This window comes from Helicoverpa armigera, chromosome 14, assembly GCF_030705265.1.
Source record: "Helicoverpa armigera isolate CAAS_96S chromosome 14, ASM3070526v1, whole genome shotgun sequence".
NCBI lineage: Eukaryota > Metazoa > Arthropoda > Insecta > Lepidoptera > Noctuidae > Helicoverpa > Helicoverpa armigera.
The window spans coordinates 7,696,870-7,714,929 of record NC_087133.1 but is presented as its reverse complement, the minus strand read 5'-3'; the positions used below and the strand labels follow the sequence as shown (position 1 = coordinate 7,714,929).

The following is an 18,060-nucleotide window of genomic DNA, read 5'->3' as shown; positions in this document are numbered from 1 at the left end:
TGTGCGAGTGCTGAATTTTTGTAGCACAAAATAGAAACCTAACCACCCAAAAAATTAACAATGTAACAATTAAAAATGTTAAGAGTGAGTACAACGAATGTAGTGTAGCACCAGGGTGCTAGTTTGAGTCACGCCAGCCGCACGCGATCCTGTTTTGTTTAGATCCACCGCTAGATATGCAACAAACTCGAAATTTAAACATTTAAAACTTTACAACAAGAACTGCGTATATCTTGCTGGTTTATTAGGTGTGTGATAGTAAGAGATATAAATTTAATTCTGAAAAATAAAAATGTATATAAAAGAAGAAATAACGCTGCATAAGCTGAAAAAATCAAATTAAGTTGTTACACTAGGAATCCTATACAACAATCATTATTTCATTACAATATTAATCACTAGCACAGTATTAATAATGGATATTCTGAATATTAATAACTCTACGGTGGTAAATTCTAAGCTTATTGATGGGTAAAGGTAAAAATAAAGAGATTAATATAAATCGATCAACATTTTTTGGGCTTAAATTAATATTTATAACTTGTTAATAACAATTTGAAATGAATTATTCATTCGCATTTTTCATCGCTAAAATAAATAACATTTTAATCTGTTACACAATACTTTGTAACTTCGAATTCAGATTATAAATGATCGAAAATAAATATGAGATGTATTATAGCGATATCAATTTTATAAAAAATGTTTTTATATTTTATTAATCGAGTTACTCCGAAACATGTCTTTTGCTATCAATTAATCGACTACTCGAGTCATAATGAATCGTTCACTTCTGCACATCCCTACTTCAGAGAGTATGTGTATAACCGGAAAACGTTTATTTTAATGGAAAAATGACAAACGAGGGACATTATTTGCGATCAGTCCAACAGATATTGAACAATTACTTCGTATTGTTTACCGTATGTAGCGATGTTCAGCCGATTTTCATTTTGACTTCATTTCGACCGATGCGTTCGATATTGTTATCCTTTCCATTTTTAGTATTATTTGTTCTATGGAGCTTTTTTGCGAAATAATGTAAATAAGTAGTTATATCTACAGATATCTACAGATTGGTAAAACGCGTTCAGTTCTCGTGTTTAGGTATATGTCCTCTCTCCTTCCATGAAACGGCCTATAATCTTGAATTTATTTCAGTAAAGCTATGTTATATAATATATGAAAAAAACACATATATAATTATAAATAGTCGTAGTATTTAGTTCCTAGAACGAAAGAGTAGATTAAAAATGTATAATACCAATTATAATAAAAATCGTTTTATATAAGCTAATTATATTCATCAGTAATTTTCCAAAGAAAACATTTTGCTCCCTTTGTTTCTAATCTATTCTAATACCTAATTTGCTTAGTCTGTTGTTTACTTTTTCTAGCGTCCATTAGCAAGATTATTTTTCCAGCAAAGTTTTTTGCTGAATGCAGGCAATATTCTTTTTAAGCAAAGCCAGCTAATAAGCATATAGTTAGCAATCTACATACTCTTGTATACAAGATGCAATTTTAATAGAATGCTTGTGTAACGTGTAAGCAGCTTATTCGCATATCATAAGCGGTTTTCTTAGAATTATATTTATTAATATTGTGGATGGTAACAGTAATGTTCACGAGTGGTTATAATTTTATTCAAGTATCGATGTAGGATTATATGTCAATGAATATGAGATATTTACTAGAAAACAGGCTTCTTTATGTAGCGTTATAATTGTGATTTATTAACAGTAGTATATAATTGTAGTAGTGTGCTAAAATTTATAAGCCCACTTATTTTACCATAACGTTGATCTTTTTTACAACCAAGAAAATATCCGTAAAAATGGTTTGTCTTTTCATTAGTAACGTAATGTTAGCAGAATATCTTACACATAAAATTCTGGAACTCACACATGATTTACAATCCAACCTGATTAACAATAAAAGAAAATGCTTATAAAATAATAAAACTCAGTTTTGTATCGCGTGCCGAGTCCAACAATACACAAATTGCGATCGACATGAAAGCCTTAACGATTGAGGAAATTTTGTAAATCACTTCATATAAAACGAACAATGTTGAGGTTTCACAATGAAACTGTTTAATCAGAAAAGAATTTGGTACAAAACCCGAGATTTCTTTTTTCGATTTTGACCAACAATCGACAACGCGATTATTAATTTAACATTGTTTTTAAAATTTTCGATTCGACTTGAAAGAGGAAAATTCATAAATACAGATTATGGTTAACATGAAACAAAATAGTTTAAAACTTATTCATAAACATACTTTTGGCACAGACTAAAGTCACGGTGCTTAAACAGATATTCTACTGAGACAACAGTCTCATGTGAATATGTTATTCTAATACAATTTTATTCCAATGTCTAGCAAAGAAAATTCAAATAACGAAAATCTTTTCAAACTAACTTCAATATTTGAAACCAGAAACCAATACTTTCCATCAATCAATCATCAGCATAATTAAAACTCAAAAATTCTATGACAGAGTCTGTCTGTTGCGCTTACATGCCAAAAGTATTGTACCAACTTATATGTAATTTGGTAAACAGATACCCTGGAGTCTGTAAAAGGACAATGACAACTTTTTATACAGATGCGAGAAGTAGCTACCTCAGGACAAGGGTGGACTAGGAACAGCAAGTTAAATAGGTGCATCAAAAAATCACCTACAACGTCTGTGGTCCCGTTTAGAAGGCCGCGCTTTTGACGGTTTGTAGTAAAAGGAAACTCCTTTGTCAAAGTTTACGACCATGGTTTAATCCCTTGATGATGATTACATCAATCCTTTCTTCCTTGGTCTCTGGTTATGGCATAGGTACACGTTTACTTTCTTCGTTTTCAATGGCCTTTTATGGCTTCAAAATTGAATTTTCTGACAAGAATCTGGCGTAAAATAAAACTTGTGGGAAAAGGTAGGTAATAGATAGATGATAAGTTTATTCCTGACAAACATAATGAGAAAGAAAATGCTTTTAACGATTTTTTCACATATATATATATTTATTTATTTATTTATTTATTTATTTATTTATTTACACAACCTTACATCTACCCTTACAGGACTTGCCTAATGCGGCAGATGGGTTCTTATTAACTTATTCTAAACTAAAAAACACATACATAACAAATCAATACAATACAAACACATACATCATAAATCAACATATACAAACTTAACTCGATTCGTAGCTTACCACCCTATAAGCGACTACAGTGAAGTCATTCAGCGAGCACGTAAATAAATCCAGCCGGTTGGCTATGGCATTAAGCGTGCGAACGGCGCGCGTCAGCGGCGCTCGCTGCAGCAGGTTGGTGCGCGCGCGCGGCACCTCCAGCAGCGGCGGCCTTCGCCGTCGCCCCACGTATTCATCCGGTACACACAACCGAATTTCACCCAAGATATCAGGATTACATATTTTACCACGTAACACCTTAAATAGATATGAGGCCAGTGCCACTTCTCGCCTCGTCTCCAGTTTACAATATCCTACCATGCCTAACACAAAAAGTGTCGGGTATAGTAACGGATAACCTGGGTACACCCGATAAAGCTTTAAGTAGAGAAATCTTGCGAACTTATTTTGGATTCTCTCTAACATGAATTTGTACTTAGCCTCACTAGGTCCCCAAACGGCTGCACAGTATTCTAAGTGACTTCTAACCAGAGCATCATAAAGAACTTGTAAAGCCTTCATGTTGTTGAAATCATGCGCTTGTCGTAAAATAAAACCTAAATTTCTATATGCCCTGCTACATATGGTCACTACATGCTTCCTAAAATTTAAATCAGTTGAAAAACAAACTCCCAAGTCTCTAACTTCCTCGACTCTTTTTAACGGCTCCCCCTCCATTTCATACCGATGATGTCGTGGGTTTCGGGCACGAGTGAATGACATCACTGAACACTTGGAGACATTGAAGTAAAGTTTATTTTCCTTGCTCCATTTGGTTACTTTATCTATATTCTCCTGGAGCACTTCGTGATCAGTGACGTCCCTCACCACGCGGGACAGTTTCAGATCATCAGCAAAAAGCAGACAACATGATTCCTGCACCGCCGCCGGTAAATCATCGATCATCACTATGAAGAGTAGGGGCCCTTATGCATTTAACATTAAAGGGCTAGAACATTTGATAGGATCACGGTAGAAATTAAAACAAAAAAACGTCACAACGTGGTAGGTACATCCCTTCAATGTATAGGCGTACAAAGATGCAATTATTAGTTGCGGGATCAATTTCTGTGAAAATCTCAAAACAAAGGAAAATCTGTCACACACATCACTGCCGAAAAGCTACAGCTTGACATTGTTCAAGGCTTACTGAAGTCCACAAAGAGCCTTTTCAAAAGGTGATCGATCGTTGTTCGTTCATGGAAGAAAATAAATTCTTTTAAACTTACATACCTACATTATTCCCACCTGTAAACCTGATAAATTGCTTGCATGAGCATTGTCGACAATCATACTTGCATAAAGGAATTCTGTCAGGAATTGATACTTAATTTCAGACACGTATCGTATTATCAATAGATTCGGTAGGTATGGACACGAAGCTTGGAATCAATGGACTCTCGGGCCAAAATAATTAATAAAGTTATTTACGCTAGCCTTGGTCACGGCCCCACATAACGACGAGGATACATTTTGATTTCAATTGATTACAAAGAAAGAACGTAAATAATGATAGTTTAACTATACTTCAAACCCTTTTAAATAACAACAAAATCAAAAGGCATTTCAACTCCACAACAATTGAAACGCGTCGATTTAACGAACACAGTCGCGATACTCGTAATAAAAATCGTATAAAAATATAAAAAAGTTGGTAATTTGAAAAGCGTTCTTTTCACAGTTCATTTGGGAAAGTAATAAAAGGCGGGTATACAAAGTAATCGCGGTAAAACGTTTTGTATGTAAATGGAAATCAATTGGTTGGTTCACGTGAACGATACGACACCCCCAGTGACTGATAACTTCGATATATTATTGTTTGGTGTCAAAGAATTGATTCGCTTGTCACGTACTTGAGTGCATTGCACTGCCGACGCTTTTATAAGATTTTAAGCACATTTTACGGTATTAGTTTTCTCGAAAATTAAATAGATATATTTATTAGATTTAATTACTTTGTTCGTGAAGAAACTTTTTGAACGATAACAGAACAATAGCTTACATTTTGAATTTCTTCTACGTGATGAAATTTCTGTAGCGTTTTTACTGTAGTTCATTCACTGTTGTAAATACAAGATACAGTTAATTTGTAAATTTTTTATTATTTTTTGTACCTAACAAATTATATGCATAGGTAGAAAGGAAATAAACGAAAAACAAAATATAAACCTTTAGTCACGTTGCCAATAAAATAACAATAAATAAACTAAGCAATAACTATGAAGGCGCTCATTTTTCCTAACTTATTTAAGAACAGTCACTTAATTAAATGCCGCGACCCGTTCCTTATATCGAATGAATTGTTTTTACAAAAATGGCTACACCTAATAATTCTGTCCGCAGCTGCGCACGGCACTCTTAATTGACGTAATTGAAAAGTTAAAACCTCACGTTTCCCGCTCACCTTTTTAAATATTTACTTTAGCACCCAATTAGTGTGTCGCTAGTAGATTTTCCTTTACAACTTAGGTGCGCTGCACACTGAACCCATGCTTCTACGACGTAACTCGACACACATATCGACACATGGCTTATTCTTACAAAAAATATCAATTCAAAGATGTTTTTATACGCAAATACAGCTACACCATATCGCTTTTTGGGAGACATGTTTTTATGCATTCACGCACCAAAGAAGCATTAGGAAGCAAAACAGGCATGCAAATGTCGAAGTACGCCGATAATGGCGTCAAAAAGCAAAAATATTTTCGTATGACGCGGTAGACGTAATTTACATGCTTTTCTCGTATTCTGCTGGTTTAAACCTATGCAAAACGAACCGCGCGTGTCGTATGCCATTCGAATCCGCGGCGCGCCTCCCGTCTTCGCGTTTCAGGCTTGTGTACCAGCCTTTAAATACCCCCTCCTTTCGCGTCCGCTTTTAACAGGGTCGACTTTGCGCTAAGTTAACGTAAAGCTAATTTCGTTTATTTTTCACTTTACCTGCAAATTAAGGTTTAAATATTCTAATTTATTATTTCGTTTAAACGTGACCGTTTGAGTTACCTGGGGTCCGGTTGTGGACTGAATTTTTCGGAAACGAGGATAGAAACAAATTATATTACTAACAAAAGACTACACAACAAAGGTTTGGGTCAGAAAAGATGAATGTAATTACACGAAAGTTGTGTCAGCAAAAGGTTTTAAGCAATTCAAAGAAGAGGACATTTTCGCTGTTATTATCTGTTGTGCAATCCTACATCTCGCATAGGTACCTAATATTTTATTACTCTAATATTTTCTAGTAACACTTGAAAATAAAATCACATCTTTTATATCGCCGTATGAGAAAAAAATATAGGTAATCATTTTGTAAGCACTACATAACGTACTTTAGTGAACATAATAATCTAGGCATTACTACCAATCACTGCGCTCATGAATAATTCTTGAAGGACATCTATCAATCACAGTACGACCTTTATGATTTCATGCATTAGGTTCAGAATAGAGCAATTTAAATCATAACATGAACCATTGTAAAGGCTAGGTTCACTAATGTCGATGAATCGTTGCGTGAGGGGATTCATTATAACGGTATACGTAGAAATTCACTTGGTCGTCCGCGCCCATTCTGTGTTATAATAAGCACGCACTTTGGCCAAAGTGTGGGGCGTAGATCGCGTGCACGACACAGTAAATGAAACTATATTATTACACAAACCTTTTTATATTATACTCCTTTTATTAGGGTTCCGTAGCCAAAATGGCAAAAACGGAACCCTTATAGTTTCGTCATGTCCGTCTGTCCGTCTGTCCGTCTGTCCGTCTGTCACAGCCGATTTACTCGGAAACTATAAGTACTACAGTGATGAAATTTGATGGGAATATGTGTTGTATGAACCGCTACAAAAATATGACACTAAATAGTAAAAAAAAGAATTGGGGGTGGGGCCCCCCATACATGTAACTGAGGGATGAAATTTTTTTTTTCGATGTACATACCCGTGTGGGGTATCAATGGAAAGGTCTTTTAAAATGATATAAAGTTTTCTAAAAAACATTTTTCTTAAAGTGAACGGTTTTTGAGATATCAGCTCTCAAAGTCGTAAAAAGTATGTCCCCCCCCCTCTATTTTTATAACTACGGGGTATAAAATTCTAAAAAAAATAGAGGTGATGCATGCTAATTAACTCTTTCAACGATTTTTGGTTTGATCAAAGTATCTCTTATAGTTTTTGAGATAGGTTGATTTAACTGTAATTTACGGAACCCTTCGTGCACGAGTCCGACTCGCACTTGGCCGGTTTTATGTATAATCTTGAAACTAATTAATAAGGCCTTGTTCATTAAGGAAGGATAAGGGGTTTGAATTGAATAGGTAGTGTTCGTGGTAGCAGTTTTGTTGGTCGTGTAGTGCATTCTGCAAGTTAGCTGATTGTATAATTATGGCATTGTTTTGCTAGTTCCATTTTAATGTTCTATTAGAATTCCGCATTAGTAAAACACTGGTTTAGTTATGAGGTATAGCTTTCTTTATTAGTCGTTTGCTTACTTAATTTCAGTGCACGATAATTGCAGTAGAAAATTTAACTTCTATTTTAGTTTGTTGCTGGTTCTGTTATTCCACAGCAATATAATTGTTTGGAACCTACTTACACACAATATTAATATCATTTCATACTGATATTACGAAAACTGTGTGTTAAGGAAATAATGGTTGCGAATACAAAGCAAAACTACATTGCTTACAGGATTATCGTTAATGGACAAAAAAGTTAGGTATTTATGTATAATCCGTCATGAAAAAAGCTTCTTTAGAGTCTATAAAGATATTATCAAACATTTCAAAATATTTTTTTTCAGAAGTAAACAAGATTATCCTTTTGTGAACTGGGTTCTTTCAAATACCTAAGTAAATAGCTGATATTTTTGATTGAATTAAAAGTAATAGTTTGAAATTAGATTTTCTTTAAGAAATCTCACATTCAAAGGCACAGCTGCGGTACACAGTGGTTAACTTCGATCCTTTTAAATAATTTACAGATTTCTAATAAGTGCTTGCATTCACAGACAAATACGTCAAATGACCGTAAATATACTAATAAAACACCGCATATTTTGCCTCCGGAAGACTCAAACAGGCTTTAGAATCTTTTTTATGGGCCTACGCCTTAAACTGATTTCAATTAGCATATAAAATGTTCAGCTGCTACTCAAATAATTTAAGGTTTTTTGAACACAATTCTCATTCATCTCCCTGAAATGTGTTTACAGCGTGTATCACATAAAAAACCTGAAACATGCCTTGAGATAGAATTTCGTTACAAAAATACGCTGACTTGTAATCCGCAATATTTCGATCTGAATTTCAGCAGGAAAATCTCAGTTCTTTTAAGGAAAAATAAAATTAATATTTCCATAAATTATGGTAATGTATCGAGGTAACGTTTAATTAAAAATATACAATGCCAGCCAAAACGAACAACGGAAAAACAATTACTGTAAATAAAACGGAACAATTGCGCATAATAAATTATAACAATAAAATGTCAAAACTGTCAGACGTGCAATTAGACTTTTTTACTCTAATTGAAATAGAATTCTAACTCCAAGAAATAAAGTATAAAATCGAACATACCTTTTTCATGTGCATAGTTATTTTGGTCGGTCTATACTGAGGGTGCGAAAGTTCATTCAGGCATACAATACCCCTACTCTAGGGCCATTTAAAGTTTTCGATTCGAGTTTGTTCACGTGAAAAGGAAGCGAAAATTGGATGAGGAACACTCGTTCCTATATTTCAATTGCTTACTTTAGAAGACCTCTAAGTTTGTATAAAGTTCGATAGAATAGCACAGGTGTGTTTTTCTACGCCTTTTAAAGTCATGACTTTGAAACTTAATAAAGTTTTTGGTTTTGTTTGCCGATAATTTAAGCGGAAATATTGCTTTAGGTAAGTCAAAATTGAGCAGTCTCTGCCTACCTTTTCGAAAGGTGAAAGGTAAAAGGAAAATGTTCCTCGTCTAACATTTCTTTGACTTTTGTTTAATTAGAATAAAACGGACAATTGGTATGTCTTATAAAGGCGGTTCACGCACGTTCACCTTCGTGCCAAATATGTAAGAACTAGCCATTACGTTTAGTAATTATTTTTGAGTAGGTTATAGGTATTAAGTTTCTGTATGATAATATAATTTATTAAAGATCAAAATTACTACCATTAACATAAATATGTCACATTTTTTTAAGAATTCCTTCAAATTTAGGTATTTCTGAACTCTGTTTACAGGTTATTTGCCTCTTATTTATTACCTCATTATTCTACTCTAAATATAACACGAACCTATAGTAAGAGCTTAGGGTTATAGTCACCGAGTGGATATAATTGCGACCTTCCGATTGCGGCCTAGCCGTTTCACCACCACGCTTCCATTGAAATGGACAGAGTCGACTTATTTATACCTCTAACGCCCGGTTCCTATTACAAGAAACGATTCGTTTTGCTTACGGACGGTTACTTTTGACGTTAATTCTATCAGACTTAGGTAGTTCAAAGACTAACCGCGTTATATACTATTTAAAGGGGTTAAGAAGGAACATGGTGGGTTTTAGTCAGTAAGAGTCTGACAGTCCCTCACGCTGCACTCAGCGGGTCTTTTGATGATTTCCTAATAAAAAAGAAGGTAAAAAACTAACATCCGTAAACAGATTTTCTTTTATTAGAAACCGGACTTTAATACCTTCATGTGTGAATTCTCCATATTAGTAATTAACGCCCACTTAGATTCTAACGTAATTAAGCTTTCCTGGTATTGGATTAGTGCTATATCGGTAGTAGTCAATTATAATGTCTAGTGAGTGTTTTGGGTATTAATAATTTTACAGTTCGGTGAAGCAAATATTTTCTTATTCAGAGAATTGTTTATTAGCAAGCGGTTTCAGTGACCTAGGTTTCATAATGGGTTAATAATATGTAGATATATAATGGGTTAATAATATGTTAGAAAAGACGTATAATTAGCTTACCCTCCTTTTTTCGCAGTGATATCTAAGAATGCTTACAGTATAAAAGTGAGCAACTTTGCAATATTCCAGGCATAAGTACCTAGATAACAAGTGAGCATCACGTTTAAAAGACTAAGATATTTTTAAAGACCGCTGACAGAATATTGACCACTACCTCTGACGATAAAAGGGGCTATTAATATGAACTACGTAAAGGCGATAGTTAGCTTGATATAAACGGACTACTTGGGGACTTATTTATAGTTTTGAAACGGCTCAGGTGTACAGTTATGCCGTTATTATTAATGCCCCCAGTAGCTCAGCAGTTATAGCCCTTATGCTAAAGCGACCTACATTCCAGTTGGAAATTCAAATAGAACACCTTTGTGGTATTAAGCAAGGGTTAATTTCTAAGACAAACGTTGGGGCGTTAATATTTCATTATCAGATGAAACTTGTGAAATATTTATGAAGCTTTCATTTGTTTTAGCTGTGAATATGTTTACTTACACTGAGTGCTCTGTAAATAGGACTGAATTATTTTACTATTCATTCATGTTTGAATAAATATACTTCATGAATATTCATTGGTTTGTTCAACTAATCTGCTTAAATGTATCGTAGTTCACACAAAGTGTATGAGGTAAACATTGGGAATTAGTGTGAATTCTGAGTATCTGTAGATAGCCACTCTCGCTCGCGATACGTTTTCGCTCCGATAGACATGTAACCGAAGTGTTACGGAAGCGATATCGGGTAGCGCGAATGCTCATACATTTTAAAATGAAAATGTTTTATTTATCTCTCTGTCCAACACAGTACTAATACAAGTTCTGATCACAAAATGTAACTTCAGAAAATTTTGATTAAGTTCCAAAGTTGAGTTTGTAATTTCTTGATAGCAAAAATACGCGTCGAAATAATTCTGCAGATAATTACGATTGGATAAGGGTTGACGATATCAAAATATCGAAATTTTCGTTTGTGTAGGCAGTAGGCACGTAGGTAAAACATTCGGCCGAAAATTAATGTTACAAACAAATGAATTCAGTTTTATCTGATTATCATTATTGAGAACAGAGCCAACGCAATTTTCGACGTATAATTTAGTTATCCAGGGGAAATGAGAAAACTCTCGTTTATGGATTCAGTAGGCAATTTCGGAATCTAGGCATTTCGCTCTATTTGACTGTGTAATCTAGATAAATTCAGATATACTCTGAACAATTATGTTCGTACAGTTGTTTTGCGAAATTGGAGAGCTTTAAGAGAAACCAATTATCTAAGTTCTTTAATTTAAATCTGGTAATTTCTTTTAATATAAAAGAAATATTAATTACTGTTGCTGGTTACCTGATTTAAAGTAAATAAAACTCAATCCATATCCAAGTAAAAGTAATAACAGAGCGTTAATGATTCCACTGGGAAAAATAAACACATTGCAAAAAAAACTGCAAGTATTAAAAGTTTTAATGAAAATCAGTCATTTCCAATTTAGTTCATATACGATGAAATGAAAATGAGTAATTCTCAGTGATTAAAATACTCGTAAAATTATAATTACTTAAAAGCTTTTCTGTGAAATCCCTTATAATATTTTGCAATGATTAATAACGTAAGTGTTAACCAATTTATTAAGAGTTTAAAAAGGCATCGTACCTGGAAGATATCTAGAGGTATACTCGTAGAGTGGTCACAAATCTGTCTACATCTCTGCGACAGTCGAGACAAGACAGTTTGAATTAAGTATTACCATAGCTGTCCGACAACTGACCAAACACTTAAACTAAAACTAGTTATGTACTACATAGTTAAGTATTATTCAGAAGACATGCCAATTTTTGTGTGTAAAAAATAAGTCCGCTAATAAATTACGATAGAACATCTAAGTAGACAACCGCCATACAGGCAATGAATATAACCCATTTCGAATACGCGATAAATACCCGCTATAAATGTGGCAATTAGCCGCTCGCTTTATAGCAGATTAACAGAATATCCTCGTGTTGATATTCCGATAGTCCAATAGAATTTTCATACGGAAAATATAACCGTAAATACAGACGCTTCATGAATCGAAATAACGATTTTTATCTGCTAGAAAATTGAAAGAGCGAAATATGTTGAGCAATTTTAACGCGGGACTGTTGTAAATTGGGAACAATAGTGTAACCGACGGACAGGGACTGAATGTCAATATATCATGCGCTTGACATTTCACTTAGTTAGCATTTTCATTACTCTAGTGTGTCAATGAAGTTAATTGACTGGAATGGGCTCGGTTGCTTTCTTGCTTTGTTTGTTTATTGTTAGATTGCGTTTGATAAACGTGTGGACGACAGCGTGTGACAGTGTGAAGGGAATGAAAAATGTTCTGTGTTCATGCTTATTATTTTACTTTCATTGATAGGACGTATTCAATAGAACAATTTTTTCAGTTTATACTGTCAAACAAAACACAGTGTTTGTCGTCTTCGTAAATAAAAGTTGACCTAAAAATGTTGAGTACACAGTCCAGGAAAACAGTATGAGAAATCCATACGTACAAACTTTCCTCCCCTTAAGACTCCAGATTCTAAACTCTTATAAGTTGTACTTCTTACAATTCCCAAAGGGTATCTCATACTACGAAGCTTGTCTAGATATAATGTTATTTCTATTTCTGTGGTTTGCAGTGAATTTCATATAATTTAAAGCTATATTTGTTCAATGACGTCATTATTTTGAGCAATTTAAACAGTCTATTGTTAGAATTTGTGTTTGAATGCGTTTAATATTTGGTAACGTGTTTAATGCTCTGGTTTGTCAACCGATGGTGTTGAAATACTTAGCATTATTCTTTATATAGGTATTACACCACGAACTTGTATTCCTATGTACATTTTAATATACAGACGAAGACGAACAAAATTATTTTTATTTATTTATTCCAGGCACGCGTTTTACCACAATCTCCAATGATGTTGAGCGAGAATTTATGACAATACAGTAGAATACTAGATATAACAGGAGGCAGAGCTCACATGCCAAGATGTTACTTTACTGCTTCAAAGTCTATCCTATCCCACTTCAAATTAAATGATAGGAATCACACCAGTATCTTATCGTCAGCAATTATTTTACGACCACTTATCAATTTGGCATTCGGTCACTTCAAAATTTTCATTACGAATTTTCATTTGGCAAATGTATTTTTAATCTCCCATAATTGAAGAGATTATTCTACGTCAGAGAAATAATTGAACGCATTGTTTTAGGCAATGAAAGCCATTTATTTCAATCTGCTTCATTACCTACTCTTAATGGACTTGATAACACAAAAAATGAGTTTTGAAGTTAACTGAGGACCTTCATATAAAATTATACTTAGGATTGAGTACTTTTTTTATTTCATAAGGATAGTAAAACAACTAATTATAAGTCAATATTTTTAAATTTATAATCAACTTTAAATCTATACCTTCTTTCAATATTAAAACTAACATGAAATTAAAAACATGTATGTACTCGTATGTAGGTTGGTTCTTACAACCACTAGTATTTTCAAAAAAGTACCTACGCGTTGTGTGGCGTCAAAGTACAAGGTATATATATTTGTAAAAGAGAAAAATAAATTAAATATAAGTATGTATTATGTAAGTTTTCGAAATGGTATGGATTTTTCAGTAGGCACACGTTACTCAAAACTGATTTGGTCAATCACACTAATGTTTCTCCCACAAATGCTGTGGAACCGTTGACACACTGTGAACAACGTGGGAGTATTTGTTATACCTACCGATATTAACCTTTGTGGAGTTTGTTTGAAAGGTCATGAGTGCCCACAAGTTGCAGGGTTCCGATTACAAAGGTACATAATAGGGACGGACTTTGACTTCGAGCTTAAAATAATAGATTTTATTTTAAATATTTTTGTTTATGGATAGGGCAATTTAAAACTTAATTGTCCGTTCTTCGAAATGACTAAAACTTTACACCAAACTCCAAACAATAAAAGTTTATGATATCATAATACTAACACGAAAACGTAATGAGATTTTATTAATACAATCGTCATAATTTCTGAGTCAATATAACTCCAATACTTATATTTCTGTGAAACCATTTGTGGCGGATTTCAGCAGCGAGGGGAACCGTTTACGTCTCGGTTCAAGTTATAATTAAGAGCGTTTACGATCCCAGAGGTAGTTAGTATACTATACATATTTTATACGTAGTCTTGGTCTATGTATTTTTAAGCAGGAATATTATTTTCGAATATTTGGTATACTTTTATTTTTGAAGGTACATATGTTTGGGTCAAATGTAGGGTTAAGAGTCAAGGTTCTCTCGAATGCTATAGCATTTCTTTATGCACACGATGTCATTCAAGGCATTATATAAATTAAAGGTAGAATTCCGTGGGTCGCGGCTGACGCAGCCGCGTGCGGCCTGCGACAGTCGTCGGCCGCGCGCGACAATAGTCAACCTATGAAAATGTATGGCACCGTTGCCGAGGTCCGCGACAGTCGCGCGCGGCCGACGAATTTCGCAAGCCGCGCGCGGCATTGTCTTGATTTTGTTCGTCCGTTCCCTCTAGTCGAAGTGCTTATCGATATCCTTGAAGAAGAGGAGGATGAAGTCCTGCTGTGGCTGTATAATGAAAATAGATTACCAATCGACACTATCTTTAAAAAGTAGAAATGAAGAAGGATACTACCAAATACTGATTCAAAAGCATTTGTATTGTAATGAAAACAAAAGGAAGTTATGCCGACTAAAAAAAAACAATTCAATTCTGGTTTTACTAAGATTCTATAGATGTTATTAAGCGCTAGACCATGTTGAGATGCGTACGGCCGCGCGCGGCTCACGAAATTCGTCGGCCGCGCGCGACTGTCGCGGACCTCGGCAGCGGTGCCATACATTTTCATAGGTTGACTATTGTCGCGCGCGGCCGACGATTGTCGTAAGCCGCGCGCGGCTGTCGTAGCCGCTATCCTCGGAATTCTACCTTAAGGCAAAAGGTTAAGTTGTACAAGCTTAAGTTAACAATGCATAAGAGATAAATCTACATACATTCGTACCTAAACGCTGTTTGAACAACATACATCTGCATTCCCTAACAGCGATTTCATACCAGCGAATTTATCGCTCATTGCACGATCCGCTCAGATCAAACCGAGCGCAAAATCCGCCAGCTTGAAAGTCGTGTAACTTGGGCCACCACCCAACTCCGAGGGACGCCATCAAGTGCTAAGTTCGCGTGAGCTAAACTTTTACCGCGACTCCTTTTAACACTTCTGTAGCTATTTACATTTTATTACTCCATCTACTGTAAGCTTACCAGAGTTGCCAAACCACTTTATTTGTTTCCTTTATTTATTTTGTGTCGTTTGTGTTCCGAATTAAGTAAACAAGTTTGGTATTTCTTCCCGTGTTAATGCTAATGGTGCCAATTTTGGCTGCTTGCAAGTTTTTTCTTTATGCCTAATAAGTTCTTCCTGCCTTAAGAGGTGTGTGAAAATCACGTTAGACCCATTTACTTACATTTTATTGCACACATACGATAAAAACGGTCTAAAATAGCATCGATGAACATAAACGGCTTATCCCGAACATAAAACGTGCGTTACTCCATAACACATAAGAAAACGATTAACACTATAAAAACCTGAATAAACACATGTACCTACCTACTTACATTCATTCCAGCGATTAACAGTAATCTTGCGAAAGAATTTTCCAAGGAAACATAAAAAGCTACTTTCATTAAGGCTGAGGGTACATCACACGAGTTTAACGTGAAGTACTCGTGCATGGGCTGCATTTCTTGCTACAGTTGCCTCCGTTCTTAATCTGCAGCCATTCGCTATTGTTGACATACTATGCCTGCGACCTAGAAACGAGGACGATGTATTTGTATGGCCAAGATTTTTTTGGAATGAGGATTCGAATGTGTTTAAGAGGTTTTGTTGTATAGAGAATGAAAAGCAACTTTTTGTACTGTTTAATGTTTAAAAATTTTAAAAGCAGAAGTTAAATTATGCAGTTAAGAAAGCATATGTGCACAAGACAACTGAAATTGCATCTAACAAATTGTATAACTGTTTCCAACATTCAATTTTAAAGCTCGTTAAAGAAAACATGTAAACATTTGCAAAAACTCCCTAACTTTAATAGTCCAAACATAAACTTAAAATATTATATCATAAAACTTGAGAACCAGAAATTAGCTGAACGGCAATAAAAACAAAAAATTAAAACCATTTGGCAGAGAACAGAGGCAAATGCGAATGGAAAGTGGCTCGAACGTTAAAACAATGGACTTGACGATGCTAATTAAGAAGAAAATGCTCTAGCTGTGTATGCTAAGAAAGTTTCAATGCAGACAGTTTTAAGTACATAGTCTTGTACGCTGCATGGTAACAGTAGAAGTTATGTGTACTCGCCATATTAAGATGCAAATTGGTTTTTATACATGGGTGTCCGAAAAGCTGCGTTGTTTAAAATTGTTTAGGTATTTTTGAGACACGAAAAGCGTGACACAAGAAATTACGTGAAATTCCCTAATTCCTCTTCGGATACTGAGAAAAGTAGGTTTTTATTTATGTGGAAGTTATTGTATAACCTTTGTAGGTATAGGTGTAGAGTAATCTTATTTATTTATAAACATAAGTGATATAACATACTCGACAGCAAATATCCAATATTTCAATCATAGGTAACCAAAAAATACACGAAATTTATAAATGGTTTAGCCGCAAAAATCGTTTGCCGACTAGGTCAGTTTTCAGCTGTAGGCAGTGTATCAATTTGAAATGTAATAGATTTCTATTTTTGGCTAACAGTTTATGGAAATATTTGCATATGGTAGTTTCGCATACATTTTTTTTACAATAAAAAGATTCTGATATCCAATATCAAAGTATAGCAGCTATATTACACTTCGGAAGCAAAACTCTGCCAATTTAGTTTTTTTTAACTTGATTTTTTATTTTTCATTTTTGAATAGATTTTCCTTCTGTAAAGGCGTGTATGTAAATGAATTTTGCCATTCCATCCGCTGCGTGCACATTTGGAATCTACCTACCCTTCTATTTTAATCAAGAAATAATTCCCAAAATATAAATAAATAAACTCATTGATATCATACTATTTATACTGTATACTTTTTCACGTCTACATATCAAACTACATACATAGGTACACAGGAATCAACAAAACGAACAACGCAGTCCGTATATCAGTCATTTATCAGTTTCGCATAAACTGTAGCGTCACACACATAACGGTCAGTTCATAGTTCACTGTCAGAGAGTGTTTTCCGTGTACAAACGTAGATAGGATTCAACGAAAACAATAGAATTATAAAGATGAAAACTACTAGTTTTTTACTTGTACATACTACAGAACAGTCAATTATAAATCTAGTTCAATCTTTTACGAACGTGTAATATCACTACTGCTTTTTTTCCGTAAGGCAAAGAATTAATCTACTCATTCACTAGTTCACTTAAACGTAACAAGTAACTTCCATAAGAAGTCTGCTCCCTTAAAAAATGCATATATTGTTACCTTGATGAGCTGATGTGGTTAGAAGTCATGCTTTACGCAGTTGTGGTCAACCTATAATTAGCTGGAGTGCCAACTTTAGGAGACCTCTTCTAAACTAACTATGTAGTATATAAGCTTCTTAGGCATTTTTATCTTCATAGATTCTTTCGGTTTAAATCTCTATGCACAAAATTTTTCATAATAGAAAACTATTATAACAAGTGGTTGAAAACGTAAATTTCAATGACGCTGAATACCGATATACGGAACACGCTATTTCACATTCCTTCAAAACCAATTTTGTTTTTGCAGCAATCATTCGTAAGAATGTCACAGAATAGCAATGGATTATAAATGAACGTAAATTGTATGTATCCAATATTT

At 34.4% G+C, this 18,060-nt stretch overlaps 1 protein-coding gene across 1 annotated transcript in view; it reads right to left on the bottom strand.

Moving 5' to 3' along the window:
- Nucleotides 1–18,060, bottom strand: part of LOC110381732 (suppressor of lurcher protein 1) — a 359,122-nt gene that overhangs the window by 314,543 nt on the left and 26,519 nt on the right. The gene's annotated exons all lie outside the window — the stretch shown is intronic.